Source organism: Bubalus bubalis, chromosome 18 (assembly GCF_019923935.1).
Source record: "Bubalus bubalis isolate 160015118507 breed Murrah chromosome 18, NDDB_SH_1, whole genome shotgun sequence".
Classification (NCBI taxonomy): Eukaryota; Metazoa; Chordata; class Mammalia; order Artiodactyla; family Bovidae; genus Bubalus; species Bubalus bubalis.
This window is the reverse complement of record NC_059174.1, coordinates 50758100-50781233: the sequence shown is the minus strand read 5'-3', so window position 1 is coordinate 50781233 and position 23134 is coordinate 50758100. Positions and strand designations below refer to the sequence as shown.

The following is a 23134-nucleotide window of genomic DNA, read 5'->3' as shown; positions in this document are numbered from 1 at the left end:
CTAGCCCGCCAGGCTCCTCTATCCATGTGATTTCCCAGGCAAGAACACCAGAGTGGTTTGCCATTTCTTCTTCAGGAGATCTTCCTGAGGCAGAAATCAAACCTGAGTCTCCTAAACGGGGAGGAGGATTCTTTACCACTGCACCACCAGGGAAGCCCATGTTGCTGATGACCACTTGTTCAAACCCACGCAAGTTACAGCTGCTGCTGCTAAGTCGCTTCAGTCGTGTCCGACTCTGTGGGACCCCAAAGACGGCAGCCCACTAGGCTCCCCCGTCCTTGGGATTCTCCAGGCAAGAACACTGAAGTGGGTTGCCATTTCCTCCTCTAATGCATGAAAGTGAAAAGTGAAAGTGAAGTCGCTCAGTCGCGTCTGACTCTTAGTGACCCCATGGACTGCAGGCTACTGGCTCCTCCACTCATGGGATTTTCCGGCAAGAGGACTGGAGTGGGATGACATTGCCTTCTCCGGCAACTTACAGTACCAAGTGTCAACCCTAATGGAAGCTATGGAAGCTGCGTAATTTTCATGTGTCCATGTGGGTTCATCAATTAATAAAATGTACACCTCGGGTGTGGCATGTTGAACACTGAGGAGGCCCTACACTCATGGGCGGCAAGTATCTAGGAAAACTCCGTACCTTCCCTCACTTTTGCTGTAAAACTGAAGCTACTACAAAAAAATAACCTTTACTACAACTGAACCACCCTGGCACCAACCCTTCTCAGACTTACGGAAGATGGAGATTCACCTTTGAAACTTCAAATATCAAAAGGTAAAAAGAAGTAAAAACAATCTAATAAATTAGAATACGAAAGAGGCCATTAGATCCTAATAATTTAGTTACTACAATCATCTACAGGGTGACGGGGACACTGAGTCCAGAGCTAGCGTGCTTGATCCCTGTGTCCCTTTTGCTGAAAGAATCTCTGATCAGGGTCCTGTGGAGACGCCCCACCTTCCTTCTCACTATGAAGACCAGGTCCCCTGATGGGGACAGAGACAGAGAAGGCGGGAAGACGAGGTTCAGAATCACTGCACCACCCCTGGTCTTCCAATTCCACCTGGCCCTGCCCCATGCGGAAGACACTAAGGGGTCACAGGAGAAAAGGAAATGCAGCCTTTTCGTGTCCACATGGACCCTCTGGAACAGGCAGGACACACGGACGTTTCCTCACCCTCCTCCTACTTACAGATGCTCCAGTCCTGCCCGAGGACTGAGCATGTTGCATCTGGATCCTTCCTCTTCTACAGAGAGAAATTGGCCTGGTATCAACACAAATCTCACCTGGATAAAATCTTGAAGTGGGGTATATAAGAGAAGATCTTGGATGAGAGATGTTGGAAATTCAGAGTGGGACATGATTCAGCATAAATGATATGTAGTGTTGAAAGGGTTAGTCGCTTGGTCGTATGCGATCCTTTGCGACCTCATGTCTGTAGCCTGCCAGCACCTCTGTCCCTGGGATTTGTAAAATGATATGTAAACACTTGACAAATACTTGAGTTGTCTTAGGAGGAAACCTCGAGTACTTTCCCTTTGAGAAAAGTGAAGAGGATCTTTTCTCGAAGTTCCTCTTTGAAAAAGAAGAGGAACTAAAAAGCCTCTTGATGAAAGTGAAAGAGGAGAGTGGAAAAGTTGGCTTAAAGCTCAACATTCAGAAAACAAAGATCACGGCATCTGGTCCCATCACTTCATGGGAAATAGATGGGGAAACAGTGGAAACAGTGTCCGACTTTATTTTGGGGGGCTCCAAAATCATTGCAGATGGTGACTGCAGCCATGAAATTAAAAGATGCCTACTCCTTGGAAGGAAAGTTATGACCAACCTAGATAGCATATTCAAAAGCAGAGACATTACTTTGCCAACTAAGGTCCATCTAGTCAAGGCTATGGTTTTCCCAGTGGTCATGTATGGATGTGAGAGTTGGACTGTGAAGAAAGGTGAGTGCCAAAGAATTGATGCTTTTGAACTGTGGTGTTGGAGAAGACCTTTGAGAGTCCCTTGGACTGCAAGGAGATCCAACCAGTCCATTCTAAAGGATATCAGTCCTGGGTGTTCATTGGAAGGACTGATGCTAAAGCTGAAACTCCAGTCCTTTGGCCACCTCATGCGAAGAGTTGACTCATTGGCAAAGACTCTGATGCTGGGAGGGATTGGGGGCAGGAGGACAAGGGGACGACAGAGGATGAGATGGCTGGATGGCATCACCGACTCGATGGCCATCAGTCTGAGTGAACTCCGGGAGTTGCTGATGGACAGGGAGTCCTGTCGTGCTGCGCGATTCATGGGGTGGCATAAGAGTCAGACACGACTGAGGGACTGAACTGAACTGAACTGAACTGAACAGAACTTTCCCTTCGACACTCCCCTCTATGGCCGCCGGAGGGCGGCAGAGCTCCTCCATAGTCTGGAGCCTCCACAGGGCTGCCCACCTCCTTCCCACTTAGCAGCTCCCACCGCCCAGCAGCCTCTGACCCTCACCAAACTACTCCGTCCACAGTCCTCCCCACTCTCCCAGTTCCCCACACAGGACTCTGGCAGCTCCTCCTCCCAGCCAGGCCCACCTGAAGGCCAGACTCCCCTCAGGTAGCTCTGCCCTCTGAGCCCCATCCTTCTCTGCTGAGGGTCTGCTCACCCTTCTCATCTCAGTCAAAAGATCACTTTCGCAGGGGTGCCTTCCATGACACCCAGTCCAGCTGAGATTCCATGACACACTCCGGACCCTTTCCTTTCCACCAGACCCTTCCCTTTCAGTCTATCCCTCCATCATAATTAGCTCCTTATTTCCAGGATTTTCTCTGAATGTCTGTCTCCCCGTCACAAGGTCAGCTGTGTGAGCTCGAAGTCCAAGTCTATCCTATTCTCTGGACACCAGGACACAACCCAGGGCTGACAGGTCACACATGCTCAATAAATACTCTTTAAATAGATAAGGGAATCTGCATAACAGAAGCCAGAACTCACACCCCCCACCCAGTGTGACACCGAGGGGTCAGAGACTATTCCTTGTGGACACAGCGGCTCTGGCATCAGAGTGGGAGGAGACTTGCCAGTGCCCACAGCTGCCCCAGGACGGGACTTGATTCCTCTTGGAGTCGGCAGGGAGAACAGGGGCCTCTTAACTGTGAGGAGTCAGACCTCTGCTCATTCCCAGATAATCACACCCTCTCTCCCATCTCTACTCAGGAGAATCTTCTAGTCTCCCTGGAGCGCCTGGGCTGGCAGCTTGAGTCCTTCCCCTTCTCTCGGAGACCTGACATGGCTCAGACTCGCGATCCTCCATCCCAAGGGAGTGACCACAAGGGAGGGGGAAGCCCCAGCGTGAACTCACAGGAATTGCGGAGCAGCTCCTCATCCCAAGGTCCCTGATCTGTGGGGACACCTGGGTGTGGTCCCTGGAGACATCTCAGCCCCTACCCCTAAGGCATCCTGGGAAAGGAGGGGAACTTCCGGAATAGAGGAACACAGCTTCTGCAGTTGCTCCATCTCAGGGGGACTGGGGTCCCACGGGGGTCTTCCCTCCACTGACAGAGGAGTCCAGGGGCTCCCCTGACAGAGTGTCCAGGTGGAGCTGCCCAGGTCCTGGCACTGTGGGGAGGCTGAGAGCAGACCACTGATGGGGACACAGAGAACTAGGGTGCAGGCCCAGTGCTGTGAGGTGGAGAAGGACAGGGCCTTCTGGAGTCCAGCCCACAGGCCGCCATCCTCTCCCCAAAGCCCCGAGACCCCCCGCCGGCCCTTCCTTTGAAGCCTCAGGGACTGAGAGCTCCTCCTGAGCACACGTCCACCTGGATGGATGCTTCTCCTGCCCCTGAACAATGTCCACTGTCCCCCTGGGCTCACCCTGCACTGGGATGAGGTCAGGAAGCCTGGGGACCCACAGTGACCTGAACCCTGGCTGATAGCCTCTAGTCAGGAGGTCAGCGCCCACCTCTGCCCAGGGCGCAGAGCCAACTCACACCCTTTGGCGTTTGCATCCCCAGCAGCCCACTCCAGTACTCTTGCCTGGAAAATCCCATGGACGTGGAGCCAGGAAGGCTGCAGTCCATGGGGTCGCTAGAGTCGGACACGACTGAGCGACTTCACTTTCAATTTTCACTTTTACGCATTGGAGAAGGAAATGGCAACCCACTCCAGCGTTCTTGCCTGGAGAATCCCAGGGACGGGAGAGCCTGGTGGGCTGCCGACTCTGGGGTCGCACAGAGTCGGACACGACTGAAGCCACTTAGCAGCAACAGCAGCAGCAGCAGCAGCCTGTTACATCGTCCCCGGGTCTGCTCATGACCTCCAGGGGGCAACATTGGGCCAAACAGGAAATTAACAGGTGAACTTTGTTTTGCCTAAGGAAGTGGAGAAGGAGCCTGATTTCCATCCCTCCTTCTAAACAGCGGTCTCCAACCTTAAGGGCACCAGGGACCGGTTTCATGGAAGACAATTGCGGAGTGGTGGAGATGATTTGGCGATAATTCAAGCGCGTTACAATTACTGTGCACTTATATCTAATATTATTACATCAACTCCACCTCGGATCATCAGGCGTTAGACCCCAGGGATCCCTCCTCTACAGACCCTCAGAGCCCCTCATATGTGCCCACACTATGCTGCCCAACCTTCTAGGGGCCTATGGGCACCCATGCCAGCTCTCATCCCTGCCTGCAACCACCCGTGGGAAAGATCACAGTGACCACAGAAAGATCAGCCAGGGTGACAGAGGAGGCCCTGTAATGGCAAGGAGAACCCAGACAGTTTCTGAACCAAGGCTCAGGCAACAGACACGGAGACGGAGAGTCTTCCGGAACTTGACCCGAGGACCAGGGAGCCCACAGTCTGCCCACCCATCAGCACCAGGTTCCTCTCCTCCCAGGACACACAGGAAGCCTTTCCCTTCTCACCTGAGAACTGCAGCTCCACCTGACACCCGGTTCTGGGTGTCTGTCCCTGAAAACAGACGCCAGGCTGGTGACACTGGAACATGGAGGTCAGGTCCCCTCTCCAGTCATCGCTCATCTGACTCCTTTCTCTCCTCCAGAGTCAGTGTGACCTTGAGGGGGGAGTAAATGCAGTCTTCTCAGATATTTGAGAACAACAGGAAGCCCCTGGGCATCCAGCTGGGTTTCTGTGTCACGGGAACAATTACCACCAACATTTGGAAACCGCTGGATGTGTGCGTTGTGCTGAGAGACCCCAGACCAAAACACAGCAGAGGCCAACACTGGGGTGGGTGGGGCAGCCTAACCGGTGTTCTGGGGTCTCAGCCAGGCTGGGCGAGCGTGTGACCTGGCGGCTGCTGAAACAGCATTTCTAAGGTGTCACCTGGGGATTTGCAGTCTTCATGAAGCTCCACAGGTGATTCCCACGCACCGTGGGGATGACGTCCCTGTGACAAGTGTTCCTCATGCACCCGTCACCCCCAGGCTCCTCCTCTGAAGGGAAAAGCCAGAAGGGGATGACAGAGGGCTGTCGGGGAGGCTGAGTGTGCATCTGATCCAGAGCAGTGGGGACCTCGGGCCCGGACACCCCAAGGTTGTGCTTTTCCAGACAAGGGTGTGTGTGTGTGTGCATGTGTGGGTATAGATGTGTGTGTATGTAGATGTCTGTGTGTAGCTGTATGTGTAGGTATGTGTGTGTGTGGTGTGCGTGTGTAGATGTGTGTGTGTGTGTGTGTGTGTGTGTGTGTGTGTGTGTGTGTGTAGGTGGAGAATCACTGCTCTAGAAGGCAGGGGACTCAGTAGAGTTCAGGGAATAGAAATACAGAGCGGGAAGGGGGAGGGGGGCCACCAGTGAGGGAAGGAGGGGAGGGGAGGCAGAGGGCGGGGCCTGGACAGAGACCCCGCCCCGGGCCACGTGACCCAGCGAAGTGCTCCTGCCCCCGGAGGAGGCCCAGCACACAGGGGGAAGGACAGCGGAGCTCACACAGCAGACTGCAGTGCTTCTGAGCGTTTCTGGACCAGAAGTTCTCCTCACAGAGAGAGGGACACAGCAGACAGCAGGCGCCATGGAGCCGCCGGCAGGCCCTGCAAGCACGAGGCATGTCCCCTGGAACAGGCTCGTCCTGGCAGGTGAGAGGGGACAATTTTCAGGGAGTGGGCAGAGACTGGAGAAGAAGAGACTGGCTGGTGTCTGGGGGAGACAGGGTTCTGAGAGGGGACAGAGGGCTTCTGTTCAGACCTGAGGACAGAGGACAGCGGAGCAGGGGAGGGCGCGGGCCTCAGCCACAGGAGACTCTCCATGAACTAGAGCTGGTGAGGGGCGGGAAGACCTCAACTGCTGTAGGTTTTATGAGTTATTCTTTACTGAGCAGGAATTGTTGAAAACTAATGACAATAGCAATTATTTATGTCTGGGTGTCACTACAGAAAAGCACATAACCAGGACGGTGAACACTGTCCGTACCCGCACCCTTAGAAGCCGGCAAACGCCAGGCTGTGGAATTCCTGGGACCTCTCTGTCCTTCACCTCCAGGAATTAATATCTAGAACCTGGTCCAGGCCCTGGGCTATAACCGGGATCAGACAAGCCCCTGCCCTCACGGAGCCCGCGCTCTGTGGGGAGCAAGACAGACGAGCAGAGAGATGGAGAGCGTGCTGGCAGGTGCTGCAGGCGTCACGCAGGAAAGGGAGCGGGGAAGGTCAGCAAGTGAGCACCGAGGGTCTTTACAGCAGCTGGTCGGGGCGAGGGGCATCTCCCAAGAGGCCCTGAGTGTGAGCAGGTGTGTGAGGGCAGTGAGGAAGGGAGCCAGCGGACAGCCGGGGAAGCAGAGGAAAAAACGAACCCAGAGGGGCTGAAGTGACGGGGGTCATGCTGCTGACCTTGAACCACACACACACATACATGCACACACACATACACTCACACACTAAGGCTGAGGGATGAAGAGACCTGCTCAGGACCCAGGGCACCATTTTCCCATCCCCCACACAGGTCACAATAGTAACTGGTTTCTCTCTCTTCCCTCCTAGTCTTACTGTTAACTTTCTGGACCCCGCCCACCACTGCCCAGCTCACTATTGAAACGGTGCCCCCCCCTTGCTGCAGAAGGGTCGGATGTTCTTCTCCTTGCCCACAACGTGACAGAGAATCCTCTAGGCTATGCCTGGCACAGAGGAGAAAGGGTAGAGAACACCCAGCTAATTGCATCATTTAGGGTAGCCACTAATTTCACTACCAAAGGGCCTGCACACAGCGGACGGGAGACACTTTACCCCAACGGAACCCTGCTGATCCAGAGCGTCACCCAGAAAGACAGAGGATCCTACACCCTGCTCGTTACAAAGGATGATTTAGAGACAGAAAGACAAACTGGACACCTCCATGTACCCCGTGAGTGCTTCCTCCTTGACCTCCCGGTGTTGGGGGGGGGTGAATTCTGTTCTGACAGACCCGGATGGCGCCTCCATCCCCTCTACATTGTGTCCCGTGTCCGGGTTTGAACATTCAGCGCAGGGCACACACTGTGGAGACAAACTCCAAAGGTCAGAAATGCTTTCCAGGAAGCCAGGCCCTGATGAAGGACCAGGGAGAGAAGGACTGTCTGATGAGGGACTCAGCAGAGGGAGAGCACTCTCAGTCCAGCCCCCTGGGCCCCTCCCCGTGACCATGACCCTGAGGAAGACCCTGCAGGACTCAGGGAAGACCCTGGCCTGAGGGCCCCAGGGATCCTCACAGAGAAGCTCAGCCCCAGGAAGCCCCTCCCAGACCCTGTCCCAGGGCTCCTGCCTCCAGTGACCCTGGGAAGCCTGTGCCAAATCCGGAGGCTCCAAGCTGGTCACCAGCCAGGGCTCAGCCCCAAGAGCCACATCCGCGCAGGGGCACAGTCTGGTCCTACTCCTGAGACTCGGCATGGACAGCACACAGGTACAAGGTCCCCAGGAATCAACCAAATGCCCTCGGGCACTTGGAGACACCAGAGAAATCTCAGCACCCCCAGAGAGGAACAGAGGAAGGAAGACACTCCTGGCAGCTCCTCGACCCCAGGGTGCAGCCCAGGGAGCTCTCTCCTGAGGCTGGTTTATGAAAAGCAGGAGAGATGCCAGGCGGTCTCTGAATCCACCCTGTTCTGTCCACCACTAAACGCTGCTGCACAATCAACCCCCAAGGAGGCCTGTGCTTCTCCCAGACCTAGAGCAGGTGGCCTCACACTCTCTGAGCTCAGGTCCCCATGCATTTGTCCTGCCACACACAAGCCTGCCTTATTCTTTAGTCTGGCTGAGAGGCAAAGGATGCCAATTTTGCTGAAAGATGCTTTTAGAGGAGCCAAAAGTATGAGAAAGTGAGAGTGTTAGTCGTTCAGTCATGTCCTACTCTTTCCTATTCCATGGACTGTAGCCCACCAGGCTCCTCTGTGCATGGAATTCTCCAGCAAGAATATTGACTGGGTGGCAATTCCCTTCTCCAGAGGATCTTTCTGACCCAGAGATTGAACCCAGGTCTCCTGCACTGGCAGGCAGATTCTTTACTGTCTGAGCCACCAGGGAAACTCAGGGCAATGTCCTCTCTGTTATCTGCACAGCGGTGCTACCCACACCCGTCATCACCAGCAACAACTCCAACCCCTGGGAGCACAAGGACACTGTGGTGTTAACATGTGGACCTGAGACCCAGAACACCTCCTACACGTGGTGGATCAGCAATCAGAGCCTCCCCAAGAGCACCAGGCTGGAACTGTCCGAGGACAAGAGGACTCTCACTGTGTTCAATGTCACAAGGAAAGAGAAAGGACCCTATGTGTGCGAAGCCCGGAACCCAGTGGGCATCAGCCGCAGTGACCCATTCACCCTGGTTGTCCTCTGTGAGTAACCTCTGCTCCTATGTGACCTGAGCTGCCCACCCAAATGCACGCTGCCAGAGGCCAATCCACACCCATCCCTCTAAGGTCCGAGTACATGGGCCATCAGCCCTGGAAACCCAGACTGCCCATGACTTCCTGTCCCAGGCAAGCCCAGGCAGGTCCACCTTGAATAAAGTCAGGGAGGGGATGGGCTGCTCTGTGTGGGTGGCTGAGGATCACCAGAATATGATGGGAGAAACAAATTAACGTCAGACTCACAAAGAGTGAGCATGAAGGGTTATGATTGCAAATTTTTCAGACAAGCATGTGAACAGCTCAGAAGGACACAGGAGCCCCAATACAGACCAGGAACTTGCCTTCCCTCTGATTGCACCATGTGTGGCCTTTCTGCTCTTTGCTCCAAACGGTCTGGGCACCCCACCACTACCCCTCAGACTCCTCTGACCATCCAGAGGGAACCTCAACCTCTCCTGCCACATAGCCTCTAACCCAGCCACACAGCGCTTCCGGCGCGTCAGTGTGAGGCCCCGGCAATTCACCCAGGCTCTCTATCCCCAATCACAACATGTACTCTCAGATCCCACATTCCCTGACTGGCCTGGCTGGCCCCACAGTCAGAAGATCAAGGTTCCCAGGACTGAGAGCACAGAGCAGTCTAGTACTAGACTGTCGTCCCAGCAACCAGGCAAGGGTCTCTCTGGTGTGATCCGGGGGTCAGAGGAGGTGTGGAATCACTCTTTCCCGTTGCCACCTGAACAAAGACCCAGGGCCTTCCTCACAGTCACCTTTACAGAGGTCTTGGGCCCCGAGACTGAGGAGGGAGCAAGGCCCAGGCCCCTGACCCACTCTCAGCAGTCACCCCCTGTCTCTCCACAGACCCAGTGGCACGGCCCTCCCTCCAAGCCAGCAACACCACAGTCCCAGAACATGAGGGCCCCGTGGTCCTGACCTGCCTCACAGATGAGACTGGGGTCTCCATACGCTGGCTTTTCAAAGGCCAGAGTCTCCTCCTCGCAGACAGGATGACACTGTCCTCAGACAACAGCACCCTCACCATAGACCCCATCAGCAGAGAGGATGCCGGGGGTTATCAGTGTGAGGTCTCCAACAGGGACAACTCCAGCAAGAGTGGCCCCCTCAGGCTGAGTGTGACCTGTGAGTGACCACCGTCGCCTCATGTCTTAGTCGTTCAGTGTTGTCCGACTCTTTGTGACACCACGGACTTGAGCTCACTAGGCTACTCTGTCCATGGGATTTCCCAGGCAAGAATCCTGGAGTGGGCTGCCATTCGCTACTCCAGGGGATCGTCCTGACCCAAGGATCGAACCCGTGTCTGCTGCACTGCAGGCACTCTTCCCGTCTAAGCCTCCAGCGAAGCCCATTTTAATCTGGATAAGCTTCTTTTATTATCTCCACCAAAAATGAGCCTATCATCTCATTTCCTTCACTTGAAGCAATTGGAACGTGTGGTGTCTCTCCCCTGCTCATGCCCTGATTTCTCCTGGCCCTCTGCTGTGAAGCCTTGTTGCCAAGACCGCTGGAAGCAGCACTAAAATCAGTACCTGGGACTTCCTGGGCAGTCCAGTGGTTAAGACTCCACCTTCCACTGCAGGGGTTGCCGTGACCTCCTCCAGGGGATCTTCCCCACCCAGGGACTGAATCCGTGTCTCTTACGCCTCCTGATTGGCAGGTGGCATCTTTACCACTAGTGCCTCCTGGGAAGCCCCGGTGAGTCATAAAACCTAAATCTCCTTTTTCTTATGTGTACAGTGGTGTTTACTATGCACTTTATAGACCTTTGTGAATACGTGCTCCGATGAAGGTGGAAAGCACAGCAGACGTGTTGAGGCAGTAAGTGTCAGGATGTTAGTTTGCACTGTTGTGATCGCAGGCTTGCCGCCACACTCAACTCCAGGTCCCTCCACTTGTCTTTCTTAGTTGCACCATCGTCTCTACAGTGGAAGTGACACCGTTTCTTCACAGGATGGGCGGTGGTCATGTGTGGTGAGAGCTGGGGGCCTTGCGGACTGCACTTTGCGCAACATAAACTCCTATGACTGTGTGCTGTCTGTTGGTTGGTTAGGTCTCTGGTTTACAGTGCTCTCACGGTCTCTAGTTCTCACTGAAATCTCTCTGATGCTGTGTCCATTATTGAAGGTGGGGTGTTATAGTGTCACTGTTATGACCGAGCTATTTCTCCCCTCGACGCTGTCCACTTTTGATTCACAATTCTGGTGGTGTTGGGTGTGTAATGCTTATAATTGTTCTATTTCCTTGATGGATGGAAACTTTTCTTGATATGCAAGGTCCTAATGTCTCTTGCCGGAGAAGGCAATGGCACCCCACTCCAGTACTCTTGCCTGGAAAATCCCATGGATGGAGGAGCCTGGACGGCTGCAGTCCATGGGGTCGCTGAGGGTCGGACATGACTGAGCGACTTCGCTTTCACTTTTCACTTTCATGCATTGGAGAAGGAAATGGCAACCCACTCCAGTGTTCTTGCCTGGAGAATCCCAGGGATGGGGAAGCCTGGTGGGCTGCCGTCTATGGGGTCACACAGAGTCGGACACGACTGAAGCGACTTAGCAGCAGCAATGGCAGTGTCTCTTGCAGGCTTTTTTAATTTAGAGATTATTCTATCAGACACTCATACAGCCACCTCAATCCTCTTTTTATTGCTATTTGCATAGAATATCTTTTTCCAGCCTTATTTCAACCTTCTATGTCTTTGTATCTAAAGTGAATCTCTTGAAGAGAGTATAGAGATGGGTCATAATTTTTATCCATTCTGTCAACCTCTGCCTTTAATTTCAAGGTTGAGGCTATCTATCATTCAAATACTTCCCGATAAGAAAGAACTTCTGCCATCTAGCTATTTGTTATATGTCTTACATGCTTTTTTCATTAATTCCTCTATTATTTCCTCTTTGGCATTTAGGTGATTTCCTTTCGCATGTGTCATTTTGATTGTGTTCTTCCCCTTTCCAATGTATTTCAGTTCTTTTCTTAGTGCCTAACTTGAAGATGACAGTTATGTCTTAAACATATAACTATCGAGTTGAAATAGCAACTAGATTCTATGATGTATATTACAAACAGGGTGCTCCTGTGCATCTCCATCGCCTCCATATTACACACTTACTGTCCTATATTTCAGCCGTCCTTGTACAATATATGCCCGTTATATAGATTTATAAATATTGCCTCATGTAATACCTTTGAAATAAAAAACAAAAACAAGCGATTACATAAAAGACAATAAAACCGGCTTAGATAAGATAGCTACTTCTTGTGTCTGTTTGACCACTTTTCTCTAGGTACTTATGGCTCTGAGTTGCTGTGTAATGTTTGTTCAGTCATCTTAAAGGCTTCCTTTCACACTTCATATATGCCGTGTCTCCAGGGAATGAGCTCCCTCGACTGTTGTTTATCTGGGAAAGTCCTAATGTGAGCTTCACTGAAGGAGAGTTTCTGTGTACATTGCTTCGCCGGTTGACAGTCTTGCTTTTAGGACTTCAGTCAGTCATCCCAATGCCTTCTGATGTGGAATTCGATTTTCACAGTGTTGAAGATCTGCTGCACATGCTGAGTCACTCCTCTCTCGCTGCGCTTTTCACTTCCTCTTTCCCTTGGGCTCTCAACACTTTGACTCTATTGTGTCACAATGTCTGTATCTTGAGTTACCCCTTTTTGGAGTTCATTAACCATCTCTAATATGTGATTTCATCTAGTTTCGGAAGTTTTAAACCATTAATTTATATATATATTTTTCATTGCTTTTCCTCTCTATTCTCCTTCAGGAACTGCCATACTGCTTATGTTTGTCCACCTGATGGAGTTCTGCATAATACTTTGCTTGGAGTCACTATTCACCATTTTTTTTTTCCCTTTCTACTGCCCAGTCTGAATAACTTCTTTTTTGCTATCTTCATGTTCATGGATGCTTTCTTCTACCTGCTCAGATGTGCTGAGGAATCACCCTTCTAAGTTAGTGTTTTCACTTCTTATACTTCAGCTCCAGAGTTTCTTCAACCCTGTTTAAATAACAACGAGGAAGAACACATCTTTCTTGAGAAGCAGATTCTCCTCACACCTGCCCAATGTGGAAACAGCCATCCCCTCACACTGTGGACTCCAGTGCTTTAGACATGGACACTGATTATGTAGCTACTGGGTCAATCTCAGACAAGCACATTAGGAGCAGAGAACCACAAAGAGAGGAGGGTAGTTATGGACCCTGAGAAGGAAGGCTCATCCCACGGAACTGTCAGATGGCATCAGCCAAGGAACTGGACTTCTCCTCAAGTTTGATGGACTCTCTTCCCTCTCAAGGGGCTTCTCATGTGGAGCTAGTGGTAAAGAACCTGCCTGCCAGTGCTAACGCAGGAGACTAAGGGATGCAGGTTATGCATCTGCATAATTATGCAAAACTTAGCTAATTTTGTCATAGTTCGGTTATTGTTTGTGAGAATTGTTTGACTGCAGGCAAGGCACTGGATCTTGTGCCTCCCTTTCCCCGTCTGTAAAACTGGAGAAGAAGAGATGGATCGTAGGGCTGCTGTGAGTTTGGTCACTAGGAAGAGAATGAGATTAAAATTCTCCCTGTAGGTAAAATTCTTACCCACACAGAGTCGGCAGGCAAGAAACGTTCACAGGGGAGATTTTGGTTTTCAGCGCTGTGGGTTTTGGCTGTAGAGTCAAACAACTGGGTTACATTTCTCTTTCACCTGGTCCTAGCTCTGTGGCCTCCATTCCTTTATTGAAGAACTGTGTGTCTCAAATCTGTGAATGCACAGTGGGGATGACAACCCCTCCCTCATGGGGATGGAAAGATCAGAAAAAATGGGTGTAAAGGATTTCCCACTGTGCCAGTCGCACAGGAGTACCTGGAAACAGTTCATTAATATTATTACTACTAATCAATGTTGGGTGGACTGGAGAGGAACTACCCTCTAAGACCGACAGTGGTGATGGAAACAAAAAATCAGAGGGAGGGGGCATAATGTGAGAAGAAAAGAGTCCTTCAAAGGAAAATGAACAGGACATGGAAATGGCTACAGTGAGAGAATGGAGAGTTGGAGCAAGTCCAAGGTTTCAAATCTGATGAAGAGGGAAATGATGCAGCCTCGTGCAGTGGGAGAGTCAGGAGGACACTGTGATGACAAGACACGCAAGCACACAGGCCTCAGAGCGTCTCCTTCCTCCTAACCAGGCCCTCTCCCTGTGAGACTCCTCCTGGTATTCCCTCCAGTGAACTCGGACCCCATTTCCCCTCTCTCTCTCTTCTGCTTTTAGGGCAAGAAAACGCTCGAGCCCTCGATGTGGGGGCCATTACTGGCATCGTGATTGGGGTCCTGCTCGTCCTGACGCCGCTGGCTGTCCTGGGGTGTTTCATTTTCCTTCACAGGTACAGTGGCATTCCCAGATGCTGCCCCCACCCCCAGGTTGACCCTAGTCCTAGAGAAAGGACACCCCATCCTCCAATTTCCGGCTTGGATCTCCAGGACCCCCCCACTTCCCCACGGATATTCTCTCTGGTCCTTCAGTTCCTGCCTCACCAGGTATTGACCTCTGGCAGCTTCCTTAACACCGTCCTCATTTATTTTGTTATTTAGTCATGAAGTTGTGTCCATCTCTTTTGCCACTCCATGGACTCATCTGTCCGTGGAATTGCCCAGGCAAGAATACTGGAGTGGGTTGCCATTTCCATCCCCAGGGAATCTTCCTGCCCAGGTATCGAAACTGTGTCCCCTGCATTGGCAGGTGGACTCTTTACCTATGAACCACCAGGAAAGGCCCATCTATCAGTTAACACAATTAAGACCCCTGCTAGTACTCGTTCTCTGTATGTAGGCTGGCGGGTAGTAAGTACTCAGAAAAAGGTATCTCTTCCTGTATATTTAAATCCAGCTACTCTGATGAGGGGCAGTCACAGGGCCAGGATCTGAGGGTCGTCCTTGCCAAGTCCACACTTGGCCAGAGAGTGGAAGTTTGGACAGGCCAGGTGGGGTCAAATGCCCCCACGTGGCAGATACATTAACAACACCCCTGATGCATGAGACAGAACATCATGCCAGGTCCGCAGGTGGTGGCATGTCTTTACACTTAAGGTCCAGGTAGATGGAGACAGAGCACAAGGCCACTGTCACATTTGAGCAGCTGCTGGGTGAGGCCGGGTGGCCACAGCAGCGACACTGCATTCAGTGAGATCCCAGAGTCACTGGTGACCGCTTTCCTCCCCATGCACTGGCCCTGCTCTCTCCATAAGCGTGATGAATCCACTCAGACAAAGCTTTGGATGGATGGATGCCTTAACCAGAGCCTTGGTCTCTTCAGTGGCCACTTTCTCCGGAACCCTGTTAGCCTATGGTCCTGCCCCTCTGGACTCAGGGCAGATACGGCTTCTTAAGAACTTTCCTCCTTGTCCTTACTGGTCCCTCCCCTCCTAAGCAGCTTTGGTGGAGAAAGGCGGTGTCCAGCCCCTGCTTGGACATGGGGATCCTCCTGTCCTGTGTTCTGATAACAAAGCCTTGACCTCCATCTGCACTCCTCACAAATATGCCTGTTTTGGTTTTCTTTCCTAACCCCGGCTGCCTGCACAACAGAGGGAACTGGCCCCCAGCGTCCACCTCAGGTGAGTGTCTGTTCAGCCCAGGACAGCGGGGAGCCCCGGTCAGGCCCTGCCATGTCTGTTCCTGCCTGCCACCCCCAGGGTCTCTGGCCCTTTCTCTGGGGCTTCAGCACAGGGGACCCGATTGGCTAGTCTGCTTTTCCTATGGGTTATCATCCTGGGAGGCTCCATCGCCCTCACTGGGGCCTGAAATTGCCAGAGGTTCTCTCCCTTGGTGGGGATCCTTCTCCCATGGTTCTCCGGAAGGTGGACATCCAACCTCTCCTAGGAGAATGGGCTAAGCTTCCTCACATGCTCAGTGGTAACTCCTGTCTCCTCCCAGGACGTGGTCCCTCTGGCAGCTCTGTCTCCCAGGTAAGTACATTCCTTCCTTGCCTCTTCTCCCCAGCGTCCCCGCTTCACAGGCTCAAGGCAGGGGGACTGTCCAACCCTGAAGTACTGTGAGACACCCTTCTCTCGAGGGTAGTTGAAAGTCCCTTAGTCATGTCCAGTCTTTGTGGCCCCATGGACTGTAGCCTGCCAGACTCCTCTGTCCATGGATTTCTCCAGGCAAGAATACTGGAATGGGTTACCATTGCCTTCTCCAGGGGATGTCCCTGACCCAGGGATCGAGCCTCGGTCTCCCACTTGCAGGCAGATTCTTTGCCTTCTGAGCCACCAGGGAAGCTCATAAGAGTAGTTAGAACATGGCAAGTCCCACCAAGCTGGGAGCTGGATGCACTTCAGGGACATGACCACCCACAACCTTAGCCAGAGGCTGCCCTGGTCCCCTGACTTGACCTCAGAGAACCTTGGAGTTCAGCCAGGAAGAGAGTGGCACTGGATCATCAGTCAGGGGAGCCAGGCTAACAATGGTGGGAAACAGAGTCCAGATAGGATTTGGGGTCAGGGCTGCAGGCTTGGACATGGCTGCTCAGGAGAAATGACTCTCCTTCCCTCTCCTCTGATGCCTGCTTCCTCCATGCCCAGGCCTCCCTACCTGATGCCAGGCCACCAGCTCCCATCTACCAGGTGAGTGTGGGGATCCAAGTTCTGGTCTCATAAGCCCAAGGGGCATTGGAAGTGCCCCCTGCACACCTGGCTGTGTTTGGAGGGCCAAGAAATAGCAGGAAAGATGGAAAGGGGATGAAGGGGAGGTGGGTCTGGATCAAAAACCTCTGACATGAACAGACCCTGGGTGACCCGGGGCTGGGAAGTCCCTGGGAAGTCATCTAAGAAGGTTACATGAGCTCGAAGGCATCGGTTTTCTTTTGCAGGAATTAGTACAACCGGACACAGACGTTTACTGTAATATCAGCCACAAAGCAGATGTGGGTCCTTAGTTCCTCCAGACACGTCTTACGGACTGTGGGAAAGAGCTTACCTGAGACCCAAGACCCGAGTGAGGTCATGAGGAAGAGCCTGAGGCAGAGAACCAGCTCTGAGACCTGAGGCTATTCGGGAACCTGGGCCCAGACTCAGGGTCCTCCTGGATTCCTGGAGACACTGACAGGCTGCCCTGAAGCCTGGATGGACCAGAACTCAGGCTGCAATTCCCACAGTGGGGGGAGGTTTCAACAGGCAAGTGACTGGGCCTCTGACCCACTGTGGACCACCAGAGAGATCTGAATCAAGAGCACTTTCCTTCCCCTGGTTGCAAAACATACTGCCCTTGGGTCTTGTCCAGCAAGAAATTCACCGGAATCTCTGCTCCGGTCTGTCCATGGTTCCTCGGGGAAAGTATTAGCTCTAGTTACCTGATCTCCCCATCTATTTCCTGGGGGAAAGGAAGGGGAAGATTGTGAGAATGGAGGGAGGGGGCATACTAACAGGCAAGGAAGGTCACCAGACCCTTGGCAGCCACATGGGCACTCGGCAGTCCTCACACTGCCCTGGGGTCCCAGACACCTGCCAGTGCTTGCTCACTTGGCATGGAGTCTCTGGAGCACAGAATATGGGACCATCTGAGACACACTAGAACACGAGTCAGGAAGGACGAGTCGTGGGTGAGACAACTTTTATGGGTGAGGCCCCTTTGCAGCCTCTTGGTGTCCTGAGCCCTCTGGCCCTGCTCACCAGGCCCTGCTGGCCCCAACTGGTGCTGCCTCAAATGAGTTTTTGTTGTTCAGTTGCTGAGTTGTGTCTGAGTCTTTGGGACCCCATGGACTGCAGCACACCAGGCTTCCCTGTCCTTCACTATCCCCCGGAGTTTGCTTGAACTAATCTCCAGTGAGTCAGCGATGGGACAGGAACTTTTGTCTGTCCCCAGATCTAGGATCCAGAATGCCTTCTCTCTCCATGGGTTTCTGTTGTTTCCCTAAGGGCCTAAGCCCTGAGGACATTGTTCCCTCTGGGGGAACCAAGAGGAGCAATCAGAGTCACCAAAGTAAGAGGGACCCAGAAGCCATGCTCTGAGCAAGGTCCTCCCAGGAACGTCCTGTGACCTCTATCCACTTCCTGCTGGTTTCCAGTTTGCTTTTCGATGCAGATCGTGAGCCTGCTCCCAACACACACACACGTGAGCCTCAGGGCAAAGGTGCAGGCTCTACCTAATACTCAACCTGGCTACCACGGCAAAGGGCTCACCTGTCTCCTCCTCAAAGTGTCTCAAGGGCCTTCCCACCCGGATCTCACCTGCAGCTCCCGCCACACACCTGGGCTAGCAGGTCTCAGTCTCTCCCTGAGGTCCCTGGGATAGGTCTGTTCTCATATAGTTCCGCTCGGATCGCGTGCCCACGCTCACACAAACACAGCAGCTGTGTGCCCGAGGGCACAGAGCCCACAGTTGACAAGCATGCTCTGCCAGTGGCCAAGTATCATCTGTGCTGAGATGAGATGAGAGGTAAGAGAAACCACCTGCAAAGCTTCCGATCATGATTTAGGTCTAAATTACTTCTTATCCCCCCAGGCGCACAGTCTTGGATGAGACAAGGTGACACTTTTTGGTGTTCCTTATTGTTCTGTAACAAATGACCACAAATGTACGGGCACAAACCACAGTGTCAATATGATGCTGTTCTTTCTGGATTCTACAGAAAGTTCATTGCTTTGCCTTTCCAAGCTGTGATAGGCTGCCTGCTTTCCTGAGTTTGTGGCCCTTTCCTCCATCTTCAAAGCCAGCAGTGGATCATCTTAAAGCTCCCCAAGCTCACCTTCCATCATCCCATCTCCTCTGGCTCTGCCTCTTCTGCCTTGGAACATTGTGAATGTATTGGACTCAGCCCAAAACATAACCCACCATAATCTCCAAGTCACCCCACCATATCTCCCAGTCACGTGATCTGAATTTCATCTGTAGGTTTCCTTAATCATGGGGCACATTTCTCGGATTGTGGCTTGAAGTTTTGGACATCTCTTAGGGTTTTGTGCGCTGCCTACCACTCCTCTCAAGGCCGTGGGCATCATCTTCCCTCACTGCAGTCTGCTCTGGGGAGCTTGGACTTTGTCATGCCGATGTGGGGTCAAGACCTGCCACGATGTCCACAGCAATCTCACTGGCTATGAGCCCTGGAGATCGAGGCCAGTCCACACTCCCTGCAGCCCTCCCCACCTCTTCTTTCTGGTGAAGTGAAACTTGCTCTGTCTGTCCAACTCTTTGCAAGCCCATGGACTGTAACCCTCCAGGCACATCTGCCATGGGATTCTCCAGGCAAGAATACTAGAGTGGATAACCATTGCCATCTCTGGAGGCTCATCAAACTCAGGTCTCCCGCATAGCAGGAAGATTCTGTACTGTCTGAGCCACCATGGAAGCCTCTTCTTTTCTAGCAATGCCCAAATTCCAGAATTGAAAGAAAGCAGATGTGATTCAAAGACCACAACTCCCAAGTCTCCAGGTGGCCTGTGTTCATCAGCACCATGGACAGTGTCTCTGCTGTGCTCAGCCCCCATCAATGGGAAGGGACGGCTGGATATCCTGCCCATTTCTCCTCTATGACAAAGATGAACATAGTAGAATGTGTTCAGGGATAACCCGCTTTGCTCTAGTTTATGAATCGGGAGCACTTTCTCCTGTGTGTGTATTAGTTGTAGCTACAGCCATGATAACTCCAGGTGAATGATCCTGCACCCGGAGGGTGTCCTCAAGGAGGCTGAGAACTAACTTTGTCCTCTCAGAGTATCTCCCCACTGCTGAGTGTCAGATAACCAGCTTGTCTACAACTTGGAGGGAACGTTTCATGATTAATTCCTTACCCTCGGTACCTGACCTTGGAGACAGTCATCGCCTAGCCTGAAGGCCCCCTGAGCACAGCCTCCTGTTCCCTCATTCTCCAAATGATCCCCCCTCCCCCAGGGAGCAAGGCTGAGCAGAACGCCTGACCTACCCTCCCAGCTCCTCCAGTCTGAGCCTCAAGCCTGGTGTGAGAGCTTTTGCCATCTCTCTGTGCTTCCAACAGAGCAAGGGTCCTGCTGAAGAACAAGTGGGGCTTGGAGACCGTGGCATCAGCCCCCATCAATGGGAAGGGACGGCTGGATATCCTGCCCATTTCTATTCTATGACAAAGATGAACATAGTAGAATGTGTTCAGGGATAACCCGCTTTGCTCTAGTTTATGAATCGGGAGCACTTTCTCTCCGAAAGATAGTACCCTGGAAAGTCTCCAGGGTACTATCTGTCACCTGAGGGCTCCTCCGTCTGCCTGTGAACCCCAGGGAAGAGAAGGAACTAGGGCTCCACAGTCACCCCACACTTCCTCTTCTCCATAAATGTACCATTGACAGGGGTAACTCTGACACGCAAACCCTGCTCTGTACTTCCCAATGGCTCGGGTCTAACCCATCCAGCATCCCTAACAGTCATGCAAAATGCTCGAGATACCCAGTATAATGGTCACCGGGTTACCAGGGGCCTCCCCTATCTTCCATGGGGACAGACTCTGCAGGACTCACCCGGGCTCATGTGCACCACCTGTGGAACCATGGTGTTTAAATGGACCAGCAGAGGGAGCTACTGAGGGTATCTCAGGGGTCCTGGCATCTGGCCAACCACAGAGGCACAGCCACAGGACTTCGTGAAAAGATGAACAAAAGGATGGGTAGGGGATAAAGGAGGGACGGGGTGTGTCAGAGAGATGGACATATGGACACAGGTGCTATCTCCTCACAGAATTTTTCCGTAAAGGGTGAGGATGTTGGAAATGAACATTTTCCTATACTCCCCATGCAAATGCAGTTTAGGGGATACAGTGGCACTCAGTGGGTACACAAGTTGACCAGGACTCCAGTTCTAAGAGGATCCCTGAGCTGGGAGCTTGAACATGGAAGGATTCACCTGTCCTGCTTCTGTTGGTCCACTGGCCAGCTCCAGGCCTGGTGCAGGGAGCTGCATACCTGTGTGTGGAATGAATGAGCCCCTGGATGATACTCCATGGGGGCCGAGATTTGTGGTGAGGATGTTCACTGCAGAGCAGGTGGTCAGTGTGAAAGGCGGGATGCTTGCTAGTAGCTGTTCCAGACTGAAAACAAATTTGCAGTGAAGTCACCGCAATGGCAGAGCAGGTCCTCAAGCCTGTGGAAAATCAATATTTCAATGGTGTTCTGGACGTTTGAGAAAGGAGATGAAAAGAAGACCTGACAACTTCGGGAATAACATTTAATTCTGAACTACTCTTAGCAAATATTTTATTTATTTTTTTATTTCTGGCTGCACTGGGTCCTCATTGTTTTCCACCAGTTTTCTCTAGTGCGGTGAGCAGGGCCCACTCTTCGTTGCAATATGCCGGCTTCTCATTGCGGTGGCTTCTCTACTCCCAAGCATGGGCTTTCAGCAAGCAGACTTCAGTCGTTGCAGCTCGTGGGCTCTAGAGCACAGACTCAGCAGTTCTGATGCATGGCTTTAGTTGCTCAGAAGCATGTGAAATCCTCCTGACCAGGGATCAAACCCGTGTCCCATGCTTTTCAGGAGGATTCCTATCCACTGAGCTATCAGGAAAGTCCTCTAAACAATGCTTAACTTGTAGGTAGACACTGGTTCATCATGGCCGCCCCACACACGAGGTTTCCCTAGATACCTGCCGCCCACAAGTGTAGGGCCTCCTCAATATTCAACATTCCACACCCAAGGTGTACATTTTATCAATTGATGAACCTATGTGGATACATGAAAATTACCCAGCTTCCATAGTTTCCATTAGGGTTGACACTTGGTACCGTAACTTGCATGGGTTTGAGCAAGTGATCATCAGCAACGTGGGCTTCCCCAGTGGCGCTGTGGTAAAGAATCCTCCTGCCAGTTCAGGAGACCTAGGTTTGATTTCTGGCTCAGGAAGATCTCCTGCAGAAGAAATGGCAACCCACTCGTTGCCTGGGAACGTTGCCTGGGAAATCCCATGGATAGAGGAGCCTTGCGGGCTACAGTCCATGGGGCCACAAGAGAGTTGCACATGACTTAGCAACTAGAACAATGCAAGGTCAGTGACAGTCCTGCTGCCCAAGTCACACCAGCAGGGCTAGTGAGCACAGACAGGTGGTTGTGAGTCTGCAGGGCTAGTGAGCACAGAGCAGGTGGTTGTGTGTCTGCAGGGCTAATGAACACAGAGCCGATGGTTGTGTGTCTGTAAATTCAAAAAGGATGACATACATCACTTGTTTATTTACCCACAGGCAAATACGGAAACTTCATGTGTGCGTTGGCCATGATAAACCAGTGTCTATGTACAAGTTAAGCATTGTTTAGAGGACTTTTATGATGGCTCAGTGGATAGGAATCTGCCTGCCAAAGCACAGGACATGGGTAAGATCCCTTACCCCCACTTTTGCTGTGAAACTGAAGCTACTATAAAAAATAACCTTTAAGACAGCTTAACCACCCTGGCGCCAACCCTGCTCATGCTCAAGGAGGATGGAGATTCACCTTTGAAACTTCAAATACCAAAAGGTAAAAAGAAATAAAAACAATCTAATAAATTAGAATAAAAAACAGGCCATTAGATCCAAATAATTCAGTTACTACAATCATCTACAGGGTGACAGGGACACTGAGTCCAGAGCTAGCGTGCTTGATCCCTGTGTCCCTTTTGCTGAAAGAATCTCTGATCAGGGGCCTATGGAGACACCCCACCTTCCTTCCCACCATGAAGACCAGGTCTCCAGATGGGGGCAGAGACAGAGAAGGCGGGAAGACGAGGTTCAGAATCACTGCACCACCCCTGGTCTTCCAATTCCACCTGGCCCTGCCCCATGCGGAAGACACTAAGCGGGCATGGGGGGAAAGGAAATGCAGCCTTTTCATGTCCACATGGACCGTCTGGCACAGGCAGGACACACGGACGTTTCCTCACCCTCCTCCTACTTACAGATGCTCCAGTCCTGCCCAAGGACTGAGAATGTTGCATCTGGATCCTCTTCTACAGAGAGAAATTGGCCTGGTATCAACACAAATCTCACCTGGATGAAATCTTGGAGTGGGGTATATAAGAGAAGATCTTGGATGAGAGACATTGGAAATTCAGAGTGGGACATGATTCAGCATAAATGATATGTAGTGTTGAAAGGGTTACTCGCTAGGTCGTATATGATCCTTTGCGACCTCATGTCTGTAGCCTGCCAGCCCCTCTGTCCCTGGGATTTGTAAAATGATATGTAAACACTTGACATATGCTGAGTAGTCTTAGGAGAAAACCTACTTGAGGTACTTTCCCTTCGACGCTCCCCTCCATGGCCAGAGCAGAGGGAAGCAGAGCTCCTCCACAGTCTGGAGCCTCCACAGGGCTGCCCACCTCCTTCCCACTT

General features: G+C 52.1%; 1 pseudogene; it reads left to right on the top strand.

Moving 5' to 3' along the window:
• The first annotated feature begins 5784 nt into the window (after window positions 1-5784).
• Window positions 5785-17101, top strand: LOC123465100 (annotated as a pseudogene).
• The last annotated feature ends 6033 nt before the right edge of the window (window positions 17102-23134 follow it).